Source organism: Vicia villosa, linkage group LG4, assembly GCF_029867415.1.
Source record: "Vicia villosa cultivar HV-30 ecotype Madison, WI linkage group LG4, Vvil1.0, whole genome shotgun sequence".
Classification (NCBI taxonomy): Eukaryota; Viridiplantae; Streptophyta; class Magnoliopsida; order Fabales; family Fabaceae; genus Vicia; species Vicia villosa.
Window position 1 is genome coordinate 179,725,467 of NC_081183.1, and position 21,493 is coordinate 179,746,959.

At 33.8% G+C, this 21,493-nt stretch overlaps 1 pseudogene; it reads right to left on the reverse strand.

Annotated features, from left to right (window-relative positions):
* Window positions 1-15,392: 15,392 nt before the first annotated feature.
* On the reverse strand, window positions 15,393-20,808 carry LOC131598419 (uncharacterized; annotated as a pseudogene).
* Window positions 20,809-21,493: the final 685 nt, after the last annotated feature.

The window sequence follows — 21,493 nt, forward strand, 5'->3', positions numbered from 1 at the left end:
CTAAAGTGTGATTATTTTCCCCTTTACCGAGCAAACCCGCAATGGCCCGATATCCACAATTGTCGTCGCCTCCAACATCAACGATGTTATCGATATATTTGTGCATAAAAAGTGGCATCTCATCAATGTAGACAATGGGTGATTTTTTTATCGGCGGTGTGCGAGGTGGCTTCGAAATACGGGCACCTTTGTTACCACTACACTTGGACTTAGGTGTCTCATGAATTTCCGGGAACGATGCATCAACATGTTTAAAGTAGGAAGGAGATCGTTTTGTTGACGTGTCATCTTGTGTAATTTTGGACTTTTTCGGTGCACCTTTCGTCTTAACCGGTTGAGATGGCGGTTTCAAATTTGTGGTCTCCGGAAATGCGATCTTTCGCAATTGTTCTTTTATCTGCATTTTTGTTGTGTCGTCCGCTTTAGCAAACTTCTCCATTATCACTTCCAACTCGTCGGAGATGGTGATTTTCGAGTCATTTTCTTTCGGCGGGTCAAAATCATCAAAACGAAGTTTCTTCCAATGGTCGGCTACCTCATCCATGCGTATGGGTGAATTCAACTTTTTCTTTTTTGCAAGTATACAAGCACATGGAAGGTCGTATGTCTTTCTAATGGTGCACCCACATAATGAACTATCCGTCCCCGTGGTCTCCGACCACTTAGCTTCATGAAACAAAAAATTCAAACCCGTTCGAGATATGTTGTAAATCAATTGGGAGAATAGAATTTGGCCCTTATACCGGTGTTCCATAACCGTCTTGCTCCGACCGAACGATGTTTGAATTTCATTGTGTTGATTTTGGAGCATTTGGTTGACGGTGTCCCATCCCCGACACAAATCTCCCTTGCTATCACCCAACCACCTCTTGAAGACCGCATGTGCGGATTCAACTCGGTTAGTCGTGGTGCAACCAAGATGTCTAACCCGATTTGTCCAAGCACACACGACTTTTTCTCTAACTTTGTCAAGAATGGTGGATTCGACGTAATGACAAAAAGTCTTAATGGAACCACACAAAGACCTAAAGTGTACCAATTTCTCGGTATACACCTCTTCGGAGTATGCATCCAAAATTTCCCTCCATGCCGCCATTATCCTATCAACCACAACACCGGCTTTGACAACTTTACCATTTTCATCCGGCCTATCTTTTGTCCCAACCGCGGGTTTCAACTTGCTTCTCACGTTGCAAGTTATGTGATACCGGCAAAGTAAAGCGGTAGATGTCGGGAAGACGGTATCGACCGCATTCATCAAAGCATTGTCCCGATCGGTGACAATGACGTTTGGCATAACCTCTTGATCAACTAACAAAGACTTGTAAATTCCCAAGGCCCACGTAAAGTTGTCTTCTTTTTCACACTCCAACAAAGCAAACCCCACCGAATAAGTCTTGTCCGTCGAGGTCACACCGACTATCTCTAGAAGCGGAAGCCTATATTTGTTTGTCTTGTACGTCGAATCCATGACTAGAACGGTTGGAAATGTGTTGAATAATTTGATACTTTCGGGATGAGTCCAAAAAATATCACGCACCGTAACTTTATCCTCGGAGGTTCGGAAGCTTGAAACATATTTGTTATCGCCTAGTAGTTTCAAAAGTTGTTGCATTTCCGACCGAGGGCCCATATTCAATACTTTGAGATTGTGCCGTTCATTGTAAACTTGTTTGATATTTGAAACGCTATCCGGATTCTTACGCTTCAAATCGGCAAGTATGTTGCGAGGCGCCACTTTGACTATCGTTAGGTCCGATATCACATTCCTCTCTTCGCGGGACAAACGACACGCCATTGGATGTCCGTGTAACTTGACATCCAAGGCATGATTATGAATTCCACAAAGTACGGTTAACTGCCACAAACATCAACCCTCCGAGTAGCACGCAACTTAAACGGACACCCGCACTTTCTCGATCCCGTGTCCTCGTGTTTTAGCACCCGGTTTGATTGTACATAACTACCACCCCGTTCGCAATTCAAAACAACGAAAGCTTTCGGCCTACTATTTCCGTTGTCCGACCTTAAAATAACAATTCCAAATCCATGTTTGTTAGCTTCCTTCCGAACCCAATCAATCAATTGTTCGCGACTACCGAAGCTCCGATCATTTGTAAAATGTTGCCGAACATCGACCGCATTGATCATAGGAGTAACGTCAATAACCGGATCGTTATTAACGTTGACAATTTCCGGAACTAATACTCCATCGTCTTGCACAATGTTGTCCGGATGCACCATACCTAACAAATGAATAAATTAGCAAAATTGGCCAAAACTGTTTTTTTTTAACTGCCAGGGCATATTTCGGAAGTTCATTTCCGAAATTTATTAGGTAATATATTTCGGAAATGAACTTCCGAACCATATCAGTTTCAGCATAAAATTTATCAATCAATGTAGTGAAATAGGGGATGAAATGAGTGATGTTTACCTGAAATTGTAGCTTTCTATGCTCCCTTTAACGTGATCAACGGTTTGAAACTTGATTTTAGGGCGAAAAATGGATGGAGATTGATTGGGTTTTGGAGAGGGTTTTGAGATGTTTTGGAGAAAAATGATGAAATAGTGAAGGAGGGAAATTTGTATATGCAGGAATATTTTCGGAAATGAACTTCCGAAAATATTCACGTTTTTAAAATTTTTTAACTTCGGAGATGCATCTCCGAAAACACCACTTTTTTGGTGTTTTCGGAGATGCATTTCCGAAGTTAAAAAAAATTCAAAAAAAAAATAACTTCGGAGATGAATCTCTGAAGCAGGGACAATTTTGGTTTTTCGCTGGGGGTGACCCCCATAGGGAGGTGGGTAAAGAAATTTTCAAAATTTAAAGTGCATTTTAAAATGACATTGTGATATAGAAAAAATCAAGATAAATCATGTGAATATAGCTTCAATTCCTCTTAATCTTTGATCTCCAATTCTTTTTAAATTTAACCCTCCAAACTTTTTTACTTTTTTTTATCCTAAAATTAGTCGAACAAACCATTACAAAGTGTTGAACTCACTTCCTCAATGTTCCATCCATAAAGACTTACGACTAGGCCATTTTATTAAATATAATACGTTTAGCTACTTAACTTTATATATTAGATAATTGTTTGCATTATATTTTACATTTTCATCATATTTTTTGCACTTATCATTATTTTAATCATATTTTTTGTTTAAACTATTTTATGTTTAATAATATTATTTATTTTGAAATTTATATGAACTTTTTGTTAGTTATTAATATTATTATTATATTATTTTATTGTATCTTTGTAAGGGTAGTTTAGTCTTATCTAGCTTTTAGTATTTATACTCTTGTGTAACCCTTATTCTTCAGTTTTTGTTCAGATGGTAAATGTGGTGATAAAGTGCTTCCGTTGTGATTTAGGTGGTGAATATACCTCTAATAAATTCTCTGAATTGCTTGCTTTTGATGGTACAATTCATCAAACATCTTGTACTGATACACCTCAACAGAATGGAGTTGCTGAAAGGAAACACCGACACATTATTGAGACTTCTCGTTCTCTTTTGTTGTCTGCTTCGGTTCCTAGTGAATTTTGGGGTGAGGCTGTTCTTACTGCTGTTCATATTATTAATAGAATTCCATCGTCTGTCACATCAGGTTTGTCTCCCTTTGAAAAATTATATAACTCCATCCCTGATTATTCCTCTTTGAAAGTGTTTGGTTCTACTTGTTTTGTTCTTCGCCCACAAGTAGAACGTAGTAAGTTGTCTTCTCGTTCTGCTATATGTGTTTTTCTTGGTTATGGAGATGGCCAAAAGGGTTATCGTTGTTATGATCCTAGTGCAAAGAAATTGTATGTTTCTCGTCATGTTATTTTCCTTGAACACATTCCTTTTTACTCTCTTTCTTCTGATTCTTATATTACTAGCAGTTCAAAACTTACTCACATCGATCCTTTTGGTCATAATGACAATGTTTCTAGTGATTGTAATTTTGAGAATTGCAGGACTGATATTATTGCTACTCCAAATACTGACTTCCCTCTTGTCCCCACGGCTACCCAAGAACCTCCTGCGACTGTTGATCCTCCGACTCCCCGTTATCCCTCTCGTGATCGTAAGTCTACTCAATTGCCTGATTTTGTCTATTCTACTTACTCTGCTTCGTTTGCTTCTTTTCTAACATCTATCCACAGTTTGTGTGAACCCTCTTCCTATAAAGAAGCTATTCTTGACCCTCTTTGGCAGCAGGCTATGACAGAAGAACTTTCTGCTTTGCACAAAACAGATACTTGGGAATTAGTACCTCTTCCTCCTGGAAAACGTGCTATTGGGTCTCGTTGGATATACAAGATCAAAACTAAGTCTGACGGGTCAGTTGAGCGCTACAAAGCACGACTCGTTGCTAAAGGATTCTCTCAACAATATGGTATGGATTATGAAGAAACTTTTGCTCCTGTTGCTAAGATGACTACTATTCGCACTCTTATTGCAGTAGCATCTATTCGTCAGTGGCATATTTCTCAAATGGATGTTAAAAATGCATTTTTAAATGGTGATCTTCAAGAAGAAGTTTATATGGTGCCCCCACAAGGTGTTTCTCATAATCAAGGGGAAGTGTGTAAGTTGAAGAAGGCATTATATGGTCTGAAACAGGCTCCACGAGCATGGTTTGAGAAGTTTACCACTGTGATTACATCTATTGGATTTCACTCTAGTAATCATGATTCTGCTTTGTTTGTCAAGACTACTCATCATGGTCGTATTTTACTATCACTATATGTTGATGATATGATTATTACAGGTGATGATATGGATGGAATTAATAATTTGAAATTAGAGTTAGCAAAACAGTTTGAGATGAAGGACTTGGGTACTCTGCGCTATTTCTTGGGCATTGAAGTTGCCTACTCTCCTAGAGGCTATCTTCTCTCCCAATCCAAGTATATTGCCAACATCCTTGAACAGACTCGTCTTTCTGATACTAGAATAGCAGATAGTCCTCTTGAGTTGAATGTGAAATATGCTCAATCTGACGGTATTCCTCTGCCAGATCCTACCTTATATCGTACTTTGGTTGGCAGCCTGGTGTATCTTACGATTACTAGACCAGACATTGCATATGCCGTTCATGTTGTTAGCCAGTTTGTTGTCTCTCCTACTACAGTGCATTGGGCAGCTGTTCTTCGCATATGTCGTTATCTTCGGGGAACCCAGTTTCAAAGCCTTCTCTTTCCCTCATCATCATCATTGGAACTTCGTGCTTATTCTGATGCAGATTGGGCTGGTGACCCCACAGATCGTAAGTCTACCACGGGGTTTTGTGTCTTTCTTGGAGATTTTCTTATTTCTTGGAAGAGTAAGAAACAAGATATTGTCTCTCGTTCTTCTACAGAAGCTGAGTATCGTGCTATGGCATCCACCACTACAGAAATAGTTTGGTTACGATGGTTACTTTCTGATATGGGTGTCACTCTTTCTGAACCAACTCCTATGTATTGTGATAACAAAAGTGCAACTCAAATTGCCCACAACTCGGTCTTTCATGAACGTACCAAACACATTGAGATTGATTGTCACTTCACTCGTCATCATCTTCAGCATGGAACAATTACTCTACCGTTTGTCTCCTCTATTTTGCAGATTGCTGATTTGTTTACGAAGACGCATTCCATTAAACGTTTTCGTTTTTTGATTGACAAACTCTCGATGCTCTCTGCTAATTCATCTTGAGTTTGAGGGGAGATGTTAGTTATTAATATTATTATTATATTATTTTATTGTATCTTTGTAAGGGTAGTTTAGTCTTATCTAGCTTTTAGTATTTATACTCTTGTGTAACCCTTATTCTTCAGTTTTTGTTCATTCTATTGGAACCCTAAATCAAAAGGTCTTTGTTATTCTCTATGTTTGTATACGTTTACTATTGTTAACACTTTTTTTTTTAATGTCCCATGTAAGAAGTGCATGAAAAATGTATCAAAATTTTCTCAGTATTTTAAATTGAATTAATTTAATAATAAATTATAATAAGTATAAAAATCAAGTTTTTAAAAAATTAAAAATTCGAATTTATTCTAATCATTATTATAATAGGACAAACAATTAGTATAATATATCAAACTATAAAAGTGAAATTAATATACAGTCAAATAATTAGTATAATATGTCAAAAATTAATTTCAATTTATTTATTTAAATATTTATTATATGTTATAAATTAATTTCAGTTTATAATTATATAGTAAAAATTAATTTTAGATTATTTATTCAAATATATACAATATATTTAAAATTAATTTTAGTTTATTATAATATATAAAAATCAATTTTAATTTATTATAATATATCAGAAATTAAAATATATTATTTTATTGAAAAAATTAATTTTTATAACATACTATATACTATATATTATCTTATTATAATATGACAAAAATTAATTTCAATTTATTTATTCAACTGGAATTAATTTGTCACATTGTATATATTTGGATAAATAAACTCAAATTAATTTTTAATATATTAATGCGTAAAAAATAATCAAAACACATTGTGCTATTATTAATATGTCAAAAAAATAAGTTATATATATATATATATATATATATATATATATATATATATATATATATATATATATATATATATATATATATATATATATATATATATATATATATATATATTAAAGTGCTATTAAAGTGGATAATTTTTAGACAAATTTACTGTATTTTAAAAAGAAACGATCTAAGTTTTTCTTTTAATTTTAAAATAATATCAAAAGCATTTTTTTAAAGCGTAAATTTCTTAACTACATATTTTCATAAGTTCTTTTTAAAAGATATTTTTAGATTTTGTTTGTAGTGATGGAATCAGGAGGAATAAAACGATATAAATGAGATGGATTAATATTTTATTATTTAAATCATTTAAAATTAGATAGAATAAAGTCAAATGAAATGATATGAATTTTATTCTATTCTATTTATCACAATTTTTCTCATGTTTCAATTGGATAAAATAAAATATTTATCTTATTCTATTTTAAAATTTTTAAATGATAAAATGATAATTCATATTGTTTTTCTCTTGAACAAAATGAAGAAACGTTTCTCGGGTTTGAAAAATTGATTTCTTAATCTTGATGGGAGGATTACTCTCTTAAAGTCGATTCTTTATTATCTCGCTATCTTCATTATGTCTTTTTACAAAATGCTAGAGAAGGTGACTAAAAAGTTTACTAGTATTCAGAGCAACTTTTTTATGGGGTGGTTCGGAGGATAAGAGGAAAATTCATCGGGTGGATTGGAAGAAGGTGTGTCTTTCTCTTGATTTAGGGGGGTTAGACGTCAAAAATATTTCGAATTTTAATTTAGCTCTTCTTAATAAATGGAGGTGGAGAATTTCGCAAGGTCGTGATAATCTTTGGTATGACTTGTTGAGAGCGCGATATGGTGACATTTCCATGATGGCGTTTTGTTGTGGTAGTAGTGGTAATACTTTACTTTCTCAATCTACTTGGTGGAAGGATATTATCAAGATTGAGGTTTCTTTTTGTAGGGACTATGGTGGCTTTTTGTAAGTTTGAGTTGGGCAAAGGTTCTAATACTCCTTTCTCGGAAGCTATTTGGTTGGAGGAGTCTAGCTTGAGAGAGGAGTTCCCGGATCTATATTTGTTATCTTGTTTGAAAAAAGTGTCGGTTGTCGGGATGGGGGGTTGGCCAGATGGTAGGTGGTGTTGGGGCGATCTTGGTATCAAGGATGCTTCATTATCTTCGGTTACGTGGTTGAGGATTTTTTCGCTCTTTTTGAAGTTACAAGGAGTTGGAGTGGGGGAGTTCGATTATGATAAGGTTTTTTGGACCGAGGATTCGGCCGGTATTTTTACGATTTCTTCTTGTTATGATTTTTATGTTAGTTTTCGTATTCCTTTTGGTCCCCGTTATAGAAATGAAGAGGTGTTGGGCAAAGTTGAGTTTGGAGGTTCCTTTTAAGATCAAGGTTTTTGGTTTGAGACTTTTTGTGAATAGACTTCCAAGAAAAGATCTTTTGAAGTTTAGAGGTATTGTTTTTCCTTTTAACTCTTTAAAGTGTGTATTTTATGAATTGGACCTTAAAAGTAGGGAGCATTCTTTTTTCAATTATAAAGTGGTGAAGATTATTTGAAACGATATAGTTATTTGGATTGACAAACCGGTCAGAATAGTGGAAGAGTGTTTATCGAGATTTATAGATTGATACTTATTTTGTAAAAGAAAGAAAGTTAGGGAGAGAAAATTGGGAGTTATTTGACTTGCAATTTTGTGGACTATTTGGTTAGTTCTGAATGGAATTTGCTTTCAGACTGATGGTTGAAATGTTGATAATACGGCATGGAGTATAAAAATTTGGTTTGGAAGTGGTCGTTTTTAGGAGAAATTATTAATTCCAATTATAGCTTTTACGAGTTTAACAAAGATCTGTTATTATTTCTCTCGTAATCTCAATTAATTGGTAATTTCTTTCTTTTTGGTAGGACTTCTATCCTATTATGCTGTATAAACAGGTTGGAGAATTCTTAATTCTATAGTATGTATTATTTTACTTTAAAAAAATGATAAAATGAAATGTTTACTCCGCAGCATACTATTCCATCACATTTCACTCAGGATAAATTTTATCATATATAAATCTAGTCTTAAATATTAAATCTAACATAGTGGTAGATCCTAGATCCTAATGTTAATTTATCTCATACATTACTAATGCATCCACTTGCGGAGAAAAAGTATCTTTCTTTAAAAAACAAAACCTACAAATATAATAAAACATTTTAAAATTTGATCTTTGTTTATTATATTAAGGGGCAAAGATTCAAAATATCTCATCTAAAAAGGATGAATGGAGTATATTATATAATAATTGAAACGTTGAATGAGACATTATATAAGTAATAAACAAGTAGTGTCACCTTTTTTTAATACGTCCTTCTAGAAAAACTTGATTAAATATCAAGTTTGAAATTTATTGGTGAGATTGTTTTTGGATACAATTATTGGTCAGATTTTTTTCGAGCTAGTTTTACCATTGGGCAATATACGTGCATGCCAAGGATAAAATTAAAATGTTGTAACTTTTTTTTCTTTTACTATTTCAAAATATATAGTTGGGGATCAAAATTGAGTTTAAAAATTATTTTTTTAAAAGCTTGAAAATACTACATAATATTTTTTGGAAACATAAAACAAACACTCTCCGTCTCATAAAAATATTACACTTTTATATATTTTTTTTCAATTTTATACTAGTAAAGGACCTGTGCGCCCGCACGGGTCACGTAAAGTCGGTATAAATAAAGAATAAATATAATATTGTTATGGTTAAAAAATTATATTAAAATATATATTAATTAAGAAAAACAATTTCTTCAATGATGATTATAAAATCAATATAAATTTAATTTGTAATTTTTAATTGTTTTTGCTATAAATATAAAGTCATGTTAAGTAAACTAACATGTTTAATAATCTATCAAATCAAATAATTAAAAATTTGTATTACTTTATATAATAAATATAAATCAATATATTTTTTCCCACCCAATTAACAAATTGAGTTATATATTATGGTGTGAAATTAATTATTACTCTTAAAAAGAGTTGATTATATTTAGTTCTGCATGTACAGAAAAAGGCATTTCAACAGTTTCCAAAAACTTGTGCACGTTTACCTACTAAAAGGAAGTCTAACAGGTAATGGGCCTTTGAGTATATATAGTAGTGATGACACATTACTTTGCCACGCTTAAAGTACCAAAGCAAGAAACCTAATCCGTAAGTGGGAAGAAAAATGGGTAGCTTCTCCCAAGTTGCGAAAGCTTGCAGGTCGTTGATCATTTTTTTCTGTAATCCAATCTTTGTTTTTCGTTTGTTTTCTATGAAATGTGACTTTCGTTCATGATTGTTTCTGATTATGTAGATCTATGAAATTTCTTGTGGTTCAAGACCCTTTGCAACGATTCGCGATGAAACGGAGGATGAAGCAAAGATCGAAGCTGCTGCGAATGAGCTTGAAGATGAAGAAACAACGGATTACCAAGTTGTGCATTGAGTGGGCTTTGCATGCAGTGGACGGTATTACATGCGCCTGGGAAAGGGGAAGTAAGATTCAGAACATATCAGGGGTGTGGCAGAATGAGATGCTTGGAATCAGGTGGTCGGGGAAGCATCAGGAAATGAGGGCTGGTTTGAGGTTTGCTTTACTTGAAGACGTCGAATTTGTAGCAGATATTCTGGGAAGTGTCGGACTGCAGATAAACCCCAGAATGATAGAAATATCCAATTCAGTGTATATTGGGAAGATTGTCTTTGAAAATGAAAGGTATAAGAATCCTATTCAAAGATTTTCGAAAAAACATGATATTAGGTTATATGACTTTAATTCAAATTCACGCATTAAGTTTATGTTTGTTGTTTGGATGACAATGAATGGATGATATGGACAGAGTTGGTGAAGAAGCTAAAAACAATGGTTAGGAATATCTTTTACACGTTAAATACTTTGTTTGTTATTCTGTATGTTTCTGGAAATTAATTGAAATTATTATTCTTGTGTATTGCAGGTTTAAGTGAAGATGTATTGTTGAGGTGTTGATGGCTATAGTGGATGAAGGAGTGTAAAGTTTTGGAAGAACAGTAGTTTGTTTTGAATGATGTTGTTGGGTTTTTTGTTTTAGTCGTATGTGGTTACATGTAATGTTTCAGACTTTTATGTTTCTTATTCATAGTTTCTCTTTGGATTGTAACAGTTAATGTTTTTATAGCTACTTTATAATTGCAATATAATACTGGTATGCTTTGCACTAATGTGTGAAAATCAAATGGATTAGCATGGTTTACATTTAGTGTTATGTACTGCTGTTATTATAATTTGGTTATGTTTAAGATTTTACTAATTTGAAAATTAAATGTCAAGTTAATAGGAGAATGGGGAATATATATATATATATATATATATATATATATATATATATATATATATGTGTGTGTGTGTGTGTGTGTGTGTGTGTGTGTGTGTGTGTGTGTGTGTGTGTGTGTGTGTGTGTGTGTGTGTGTGTGTGTGTGTGTGTGTGTGTGTATTTTTGATAAGATGATGATAATTTTGGATACGACTGTTAATAATATATATGTTGAAAAATATACATAAGGATATCAATATGTATAAGAAATATTGTAACATGAATTATAGTTCAGTAAAATATGTATACCAAAAGATATATAAATACATGTGGTTTTTGAAATATTTTAGTAAGTGTTAAAAAATAATAATAATAGCTTGTTTAAATTTATTTTCCGTAGGATATTAAAATTAGTGGGATCAATATGCAAAGTAATATTATAAACAATAAATTTCATATTCTATTGAGTAATTGATTTTTAATTATTAGGTGAGTGGGAAAAAACAACTTGACAACTTTTGTTTGTAAAATTTATTCTAAAGTGTATTTAATAATTTTAAAAGAATTATATATGGAGTATTTATCAACTAATATTTGCTTAAATTTTAAATTATGATAACATATGTTTGAATTACTAAATGTGATGATAAAAAGTAATATTTGAATTAAAGAATGATTGATAAAATATATTGATTGTCCCTAAAAAGTGGATTTTAATAAAAAGGTAGAATATAAATAAAAAATATATAAACTTTGTCTTTTAAAACGCGGGAAAAATTAGTAAAGAGTAAGTAATAAAAGAAAACAAAGGAAATCTGAATATAAAAACACTGCATGGTATTGGTAAAGCTAAAAAAATTCGTGTATGCATGTATGTTTGAAGTTAACAGATAGAGATAACTTAAATGCCCTTTTTTAGTTACACTACAAAGCGTTGTTTCCAAATGGTTTAGTAAATGCTTTGGTTACACGGTGGATCATAGGTAACAGTTATGATTGATTTAGATAGGGGTCATTTACTGAATACGTCTAGGGAAAAGGAAACGTGCAAAGTTGAGTCACAATATATTTTGGACTGTTCACATTACACCACTTCTCTCGTTCTCATTCCGCTCGTTTAGAAAAACAACTGACATCACTTCTGGAGATAGCAAGAAATGACGACAATGAGGGGTGGAAGAAAGCCAACGTATGGGTGGTTATCAAACGACGACGAAGAAGTCATCAGGTTAGATACATGAATTCCTGTTTAATTTCTTTGTTTTGGCATTTTCTTCATGTCCGATCTATTTAGGTTTTAGGGTTTTTTGATTTCTGCTGCATGCTAAAATAGATTTGTGTAATTTTTAGAAAATGATGTGAATGGAGTTTATTGTTTACAATTTCCCAGATCCGGTATTCGTAATATTGTGGGGGATCAACTTCTATTGCATATTTATTTGCCTGATTGTGTTAATCTATAAAGTATAAGTGTTTTATTTTCAGTCAATAGTATGGTCTTATATATATTTTAAAGTTGTTAATCTTTCAATTATTCGCTGTCTTCAGTATACTTGGCGTTATTATTACGTATTTGGCATTCATAATGTCCTCATGCAATTATAATTGTTCTTTCAGTGAGGAGACAGCAATGAATGAAATACAAAAACTCGTGGATGAGGTTGGAGAGGGTTCAGTAAAACAATCATCTGTCAAGTCGGTTAGAAAGGGTAAAGCAAATTCGAAGAAATCTGTTAGATTTGCAGAAACTTGCAAGAATGCCCCTGCAGTTGTTCCAAATGTCAACAACACTGCTGTTCCTATGAGGAGTGTTAAGGTTGAAGAAGATGATGTCCCCCTTGTCTCTGGGAACGATAATGTACCAACTAACAAAAAGACTGAGAAGTCCAAAACTGTTGTTGATAAAACAGCTGGGAAGAAAGCAACTGAAGTTGAGAAGAGGACAAATAGCAAAAATCTGGGAAGGACTGCCAACAAAAGAGCCGTTACAGATGGGAGTGAGAAGAGCACAATAAAACTTGCGAAGAAGGGGAAAAATCTTTCAAATGTTAGGATAAGAATGTGGGGGGGGAAAGCCAACGTACTGCTGGGATATTGCTATAAAGAATTCAAAAGTAAAAAAAGGATAATGTCCAGGTAAGCATACTGAAAATCTTCCTCATATATTAATACTTTGCAGATCTCAAATGTTTATTCAATGAATCTTTGTGTTGTTGCAGCATTTCCCTAAGCAGATAGCAATAGACTGCTTGGCAAGTAATCAGAAGGAGGTAACTATTAGAGATTGTGATTTGTATCAACAATTCAAGTGTACTGTGAAGACGGCATACCGCAACGGGGCTCTAAGTCCGTATGAGAAATACATGACTCAAGGATGGTACGCCTATGTGAAGGCCAAGGGGTTCAAGAAAGGTGACACACTGACTTGTCAGTTGGTGCGACATGGTACTTTCATTTATGTTACAATGAAGAAGAAATGATGGGGCTGTTGAAAAGATGTGGAAGAAACTTGCTTACTTTTCTGTTGTTTAATTAGTTTCAAAGACCAAAATCTTTTAATTTTGTGTATCTGGTGGTGACTTTTATAACTTATTTGAACAATGTTGTTTGATGACCCTATGGGTTGGTAGTTTTACTGTAATGATGCATGACTCTATCAAAACTATTTTGCTGGGCAGGAAAATTTTTAATGGTTACTTGTTTTGCAAATCCTAATGTTCTACATACTTAATAGTTGCTCCTTTACATTGGACATCATGATTGGCTCATGTATGTTAGAATAGTTTATTTATATGCATTATAAAAGTTAACTAAATATAATAGTTATAAAGTTTATATGAAATGTTTTTTTAAGAAATTTTTGTTTGATAAACAATTTATCATGTTAAAACCAAATTAGTGTTAAAATTTTTAATGGTTACTTGTTTTGCAAATCTTAATGTTCTACATACTTAATAGTTTCTCCTTTACATTGGCCATCATGATTGGCTCATGTGTGTTAGAATAGTTTATTTATATGCATTATAAAAGTTAACTAAATATAATAGTTATAAAGTTTATATGAAATGTTTTTTTAAGAAATTTTTGTTTGATAAACAATTTACCATGTTAAAACCAAATTAGTGTTTATAAATAATACATATTATACAGTCAACTTGGATATATAGAAACTTCAATTTAAGTAGCCAAAAATATTTATTAAATGTACAGAGGGAAATATAGGGTCATGGATATTTAAAGGGCTGATTTGTAACATCTATGAACTACTAAAAAAAAAATATATAATTACTTTTTGTTGTTAAAACTCGTTTACCTAATATCTTGGAAAATTGTACATATAAAATATGTAGGCCCATCATTGTTGTCTGGCCCAATTATAAGGAGTATCACTATCTATATATAGAAATTATTGTCATAGTGCATCAAAATATTGTCTTATAAAATTTAATTCTGATATGATGAAGTGGAGAGTTCCATTTGTCCCTTCTCCATCAAGCAGGTGAGTATACTTTGCATGCATCTTGTAATAAAAAAACTGGATTCCCTTAATTTCTCATCTATTTGCTTAATAGCAGTGTTATTTTTTAAAATATATGTTTCAGTGATCCTGAGAGAGACAGTCTTGAATGGGCACGTAACATTAACAAAGAGTTTGAGGAAGAGCAGGAAAAGATGTTTGAAACACTCATAAAAGATGGGTTTCTTACAGAAGCTGAATGCATGGCTGATTACACCGGGGAGGTAAAGTGAAAATCTAATGTCACAGAAGCGAATATGCGAGGCCAAAATGCCCTGGTAAGTTCAAAACCCACTTAAATCCACTGTCGTATATAGATCTATAGATATCTGAGGTTAATAAGTAGAAAATTGCAATGCAGAATATTCCAATGGAAATATCAAGGACATGTTTTCGTAAAGACCAAAATGCAATAAGGATGGTAGATCTTATTGACAGAAAGGGATATCATTGTCGTATTCTTAGGGCTGAAAGGAATGAGTATGAAAAACATATTGGAGTTGGATGGTACGATTTTGCAAAGTCAAAAAATCTTCAAGTTGGAGATTTCATAGAATTCTCCATGATTCCATATTCAGATCTGATGTTTGTGTACTTAGGGAAAAAAAGTAGCCGATGAATATGTAAAGCTGTTATTTGTAGCTTTAAATTTGTTGTTGATGGTACTTAGATTGTAATCACCGATGGCTCTGTAATGGATTTAAAGAATGGTTATCAACATCAATTTTTGCCTTTGCTAATCTTTTAATTGATGGTGTTCTGTAATCATTGATATTATGCCAGCTAACAGTCATCATCATTTTTCAATCCAGCTTTACAGATGAAAATATGTTATCAGTATGCAAAGGTCATATCAAATCTTTAATTCATGACAGTTAATAAGTTGTTTAAGTTGTAACCTAATTTTAGGCAATCGAGCACAAAATCTCTATCAATAACAACAGGTCCATAGATATTGCAAAAACATATAGACTACACATTTTCAAACACTTCTTTGAAGACCACATTTGTTGTGGTGGTCAGTGGATGTTTCTCGTTATCATGGATCAAGATTTTAAGGCCTTTTCTGCTCTTTACTCTTGAAACTGCAACATATAACTGGGCATGGCTGAATACGCTCCTCGGCAAATATATGCCAACATGATCCAAAGACTGACCTTGAGATTTATTAATAGTCATAGCATAACAGACCGTTATAGGAAACTGTCTTCTTGTCATCCTGAATGGCCATGGCGTCTGCGTTGGAGTAATGTCCATTCGTGCAATATAAATGATACCGCCGATGTTCTTGCCTGAAATTATTTTGGCTTCAATAACATGATCAGCCAATCTTGTAACGATTAGACGTGTTCCATTGCATAAGCCTTCTGCTTGATCAATATTCCTGAGCAGCATGATTGGAGTATTTACTTTCAATCTGATCTTATGATTAGGAAGTCCCGACGTTCTCAATCCATTCAAAAACTCGGGAGTTAAAACATCAAAACATTCATTACCATCACCATCATGCGTGTCGACTGAATCAGAGCTTAAGTATTCCTTTTCGTCCCCTGAAAATGGAGTGACTTTATATTACGATCTGTTAAAAATGGAAGTGAAAAATCGTCGGATAAATGTTCACACAAAATTTAATATTACCTGGAAGATTGTCTAATACATAGTGATTTATTTCATCTACTGTCTCAATTGTTCCAGCTAATATTGCCCCTGACTGCAGAAAAGCTACATTGTTGAAGTTAGCTTCAAAATTTGGATAAGTGTTTTCGAATATTGCTCGAAGTGGATCATCAAAATTAGATATCAAAATATCTGCTGGGATATCAATATCAGCATAGCCATCGTTAGGTTCTGCTAGATTTCCATCTCTAACTTTTAATATCCAATTTGAAAACCGTTCTAAGTCGGATGCTGATGTAGTCGTCCCAGATTGCTGAAGCCTCATGTTTTTTGTAAGTTTCAAAACCTTACAATGATCCCAAATGTATGATGAATTGATAGTTGCATGAATTATATCTGAACGGCTGCCTCTTGGAATAACCGGTAGAATCTGTCTGAAATCCCCACCAAACACAATTACCTTCCCACCAAATATTTTATCTGATGACCTGGATCCACCCATGATGTCTCTGAGGGTTTTATCCAAAGCTTCAAAACAAAATTTGTGACACATCGGAGCTTCATCCCAAATAATCAATTTTGATACTTTTAGCATGTCACCCCTGTCACTACCCTTGTTAATGTCGCATGTCAAAGATTCAAGTGTGGGAATCGGAATTTTAAATTTAGAATGTGTCGTTCGACCACCGGGGAGCAACAGGGATGCAATACCTGAAGAGGCAACTGTCAAGCATATTTGTCTTCTTGATCTTATGTAGGAAGCTAATGTTCTCCACATGTATGTTTTACCTGTACCGCCGTATCCATACAGAAAGAATACGCCTCCGTTCTGGGTATCAACAGCCGTCAAGATTTGTTTGAAAACATCTCTTTGTTCATCTGAAATTAAGTGAACATATAATTTAGATGCTTCATATTAGCAATATAAATTTCTAAATAATATGAAATTCTTCTGCGTAATTGTTGTTAAATGCTATTTAGACCTGTGAGGTTATTATACAGCGTATTAAACTCTTGAAGTTGTCCAGCAGGATCGTAGTTTCTCTCTTCGTAAATTAAATTATTTCCAAGCTCCTCAATGATGTAACCATGTGGTTTTGGCATTCCAGGAAAATCACCTAAACTCTTTCTACTGCGTCGAAGAAGTTTTTCAATTTCAATCAACGTTAGATTGAGAATTTCTTCATTCGTTAGCCGCAGACCTGTTAATAAATAATATAAAGAAATAGATGGTAAATATTGGAAAATATCTTCAAATTAGAAATTAATTATTCTGATCACAATTGAAAATATACCTCTGTTGTTTGCAATCCTTTGCTGAGAATAAAGAATTCCATCAGATAACAGATGTCGAGTTTTACTCCATACATGCTTAGGCCTATTAATGCTACTTGACAATAACATGTGAACAAACAGTAATCTCAAATAATGTCCAGAACCCCAATGAAATGCTTCTTTTATTGCAGATATGAATTCTCGATCATCCCCAATAAATCCCATAGCAAAACATGCATCACGGAAAGTATCGTACTTAACATTGTTTACTGTCTTTATTTCATCATAGCTTTTCGGTCCTTTAACATGTGTTAGCATCATCGTGAGATAGTACAATTCCCCAGTAGTTGGAGGAACCCAAATTAGTCTTCCAATTGTGTATCCCTTTTGTCTGGGTTTCCACTCTCTCTTTTTCTTAACGTATACAAACTTTGAAACAAAATTGCTATACGTTAGTTGGCGCGCTTCGTCGTATTTCTTGTTTGCTTCAAACCAAGATGTAAATATTGACTCAGTAACGCTCGGTTTATCAAGGACTGTGGTAATAGGGCTGACATCAGTATAGAAAACAGAATTTTGCCCCTCACCATGAAAGTGAAGTCTTTCTACAGCTGGTTTTCTTCCATGAATAGAAAAACCATAAATTCTCCAAGCAGCTTCACTTGGAGAAACGTACCTACAGTCAATATACTGCTTTATTTCATCAACGGCGTCATGTTGCAAAACAGATCCATCTTCATTCATGACAATTGCAGCAGTTATTCTGTCATATCCTTTGTTGATGTATTTGAACAAATATTTGACGAATGTGCTTTGATTGCACCATTCCATATTAATATGAGCTCTGTACTTCAACAATAACTTTGAATTGTAAGGAACAACAAATCTGTTGTCAATCTCAATTCCATTCTTAGAAACTGTGTGTCCATTGTCCCTTCGTCTATAAACCGGATATCCATCTTGATCAACGATCGTATCACGTCTGAATTCTTTAGGGAAGTATTTAGAACATTTTCCTTCCTTCATACACGTAGAATTACGAAAAGCATTTCCGCAAGGTCCGTGTATCATGTGAGATTTGACCAAGTTATATAACTCTTCGTCAGTGTCTTTGTTTGGTATTTCTGCTGATATGATACGATCAATGTCAACAAGTGTTGGATACTTGCTCGACGGATGAAGGAAAATTAATATGTGCGCATGGGGCAGACCTCTTTTTTGGAACTCAATTGTGTACATATCTACAAATATAAAATTAAGATATTGGTTTATAATATGACATTCAAAATGAATAAGGAAATTAAATTAATCAAAGTTATAAATTACTTACACGCAAGAACCTTTCCCATGATACTCTTTTTATTCAAATCGGACAGCAACGCATCAAATTTCAATTTGAAGATTCTTGTTATGAGATCCGGACGATCGGACGCTTTCAGATTTGCAGAACTTAATACGCGCTGTATTTCCGGCAATTGGGATTACACGTGAATGTAATAAACAAATTAGGAAATCCAACATAACTACAAATTGCCATGCCATCAAAGTATAACTGATCCATAAATCTACGGCTTCCGACATATGACGAAGGTAGGACAACTCTTTTCCCTGTAGCTGCACCACGTGTATGTCCATTTGTCCTAGCATCTGTAAGATGATCATACTTCCCTACTCGTAGTTTTGACTGATTCTTTCTTAACCATCAAAGTCTCTCAGATTCCATCATTGTAAAACCATCTACCAAAAACTGCTGGAACAACCTCCTTGACCTGAGAATTGTCTGTGCCTCGTTTTTTCTTGACTGGATCCTAAAGGCGAACCACTCTCTGATTGTAAGTCTGTTTCTTTTGGTTTCTTCCTCCCATGGAACATCCTCAATTTCCGATACCGTAGCCGTTGTTTCTGCATTACGAACCGTGTTAGATCCTTTATTGCGATGCCGTATGTTTGGTCTGTAACCATCTTCACCGTAAGGGAAAAGTAAAGGATATTGAAATCCCAAATAAGACGTATGATATTCATCTATTCTCTGAAGTTGGCCACATTGTTTTTGCATTATAATATCCCTTTTTCTGCAGTATCAACATCACCAACAATGAGAGCGGCAACTTCTGAAACTGTTGGTTGATTATATATTCTTCCATTATTTTGGCGCTCAGAAATGAGACGGAGTTTTAGATCTGCCACATTGCCTTCAGAAAGTCTATCCCTTGCCATCTTAAAAGACTGAGCATGAACATTATGTTCATACAACATTGAAGACAAATTTTCCACTATATTAATATCAACTCCGTCCTTTCTTCTGCAAACATCCAACGTATAAAGTTCAGATTGTTGAAAATTGCAACAACAATATAATAAACAGTGATGAAACAAAGATAGCTAAAGTAATAAACCTGAAAATATCAATTCTATTCTGAACTTCATGTTCAGTATCGAATATATATAGTTGGGCAAAACGGGCCTTTTCACCTGGCAATGGTAATATGCTACCTATACGATGACATGATTGACCTTGAATAAGATAGTTAGGAGGACCTCTACCATTGTTAAATCTGTTGTCCATTTTAGCACCCAGAGAAGTAAATGCGAACATCATATTGTAAAGACGAATTTGTTGTTGGAATAGTTTTGATTCACTTTTGTCTTGGTCGAACAACAGGCTCTGCAATACGGGTGGGGGTTCTCTCAACAAAGGTATTTGAACCTTTCCTTCTCCACAACACATTGAGAACTTAGGATTAGCAGAATGTCGAGACTTGTTCTTCCTCTCCATATACCACATATTTGCACCACATTGCTGACACTCACATGATGGTTCACCTAAATCATAGTATTCTCCTAAATGAATATGTACAATTGTTAGGTAAAATACATAATACATCATGAAATTTGAAAGAAAGAAACATATTTATAAAATAATCTACAACCTGATCTTTGAACATCTATTTCTTCAATGTCAGTGTCGAAACCTACGTCATGCTCGTCCATTGAATAGTTAGAAACTGAACTGCAGGCTACAACAACATAGTAAAAAATATTTCGCAAATATTATGGTATTATATATTGGTGAAATGTATGAATATTCAATATCGGTTAATAATCCAACAAAAAAAAGTTACTTACCATCTGAAGAATTACCGGAACCTGCATCACCTTCACTGTCATCTTGGAAAAGTTCGTTGATATTGGAATCTGGATTTGGTGTATGGCTTGAAGATGCTGTCGCACCGCGCATAAACTCGTTATCAAATCTCCTTCCCAGGTTAACTCCTAAATTGTTAATGTTCCTCACAGAAACAACTCTTGGGCGTTTTTTTGTTAATGAACTTGGCAATGTATTCAAAGTTGATATACTATGAGTTTTCTGCTTTGTATTTCGATCAGTTATGCTGGAACTTGGAATATTTGGAGAAATAGAAGATAGTGGAAATCTGATATGTGAAGATATAGTATCAGTAGGAGGTTGAGTTTGATATGCATTTTCTTTGTTCATTGACGCCAATCTCTTGGCTCTCTTAGCTCCAAGCACACGCTGTCTATGTTGTCTAGCATCAAATTGCCTTTTTCTTCTGATAACATTTATTAAGTGATCATGCTCAACACTTTTTTCTTTTCCATGATTTTTTACTTTGAAGTTACAATCATTCTGCAAAATATGGCTGAATATTGAGGCAAGCAACAAATATATGGACAAAAAGTCCCTCCAAAATTTTTTATATGGAGGGAAGCAGCTGAATATGAAACGTTTATGTTAATTAATATTTTATGCAGTTCAAAATATTGTGACTCAATCATGAAATAAGCTAATCATTAATGCACGAAGCAACCATAATTGCATGAAGCGTGCAGAGGCAATAAGAATAAAATCGATGCATTTGTAAATGACTACATGCACAACTAAGATAAGAATCTAGTGCAAGTTACAGGTTATAGGTTAGGTAGGTATGATGGTTGACATCATGCTGGTGCAGTTTTCAAGAGTCACATTAAAAAACTTGGTAAACATATGTCGTTAGTATTTATTTACATCATGCATGCAGTTTGCAAATTTTGTTGATGAATTAAAAAATCTTGCCTATGATGAATCTGTTGAAAAATCTACTTTATAGTAATGTTTTAAATTTCTGATGCTTGAGACGTCAGTAATGAACTTATACTGCATTAACTGACTGTAAATA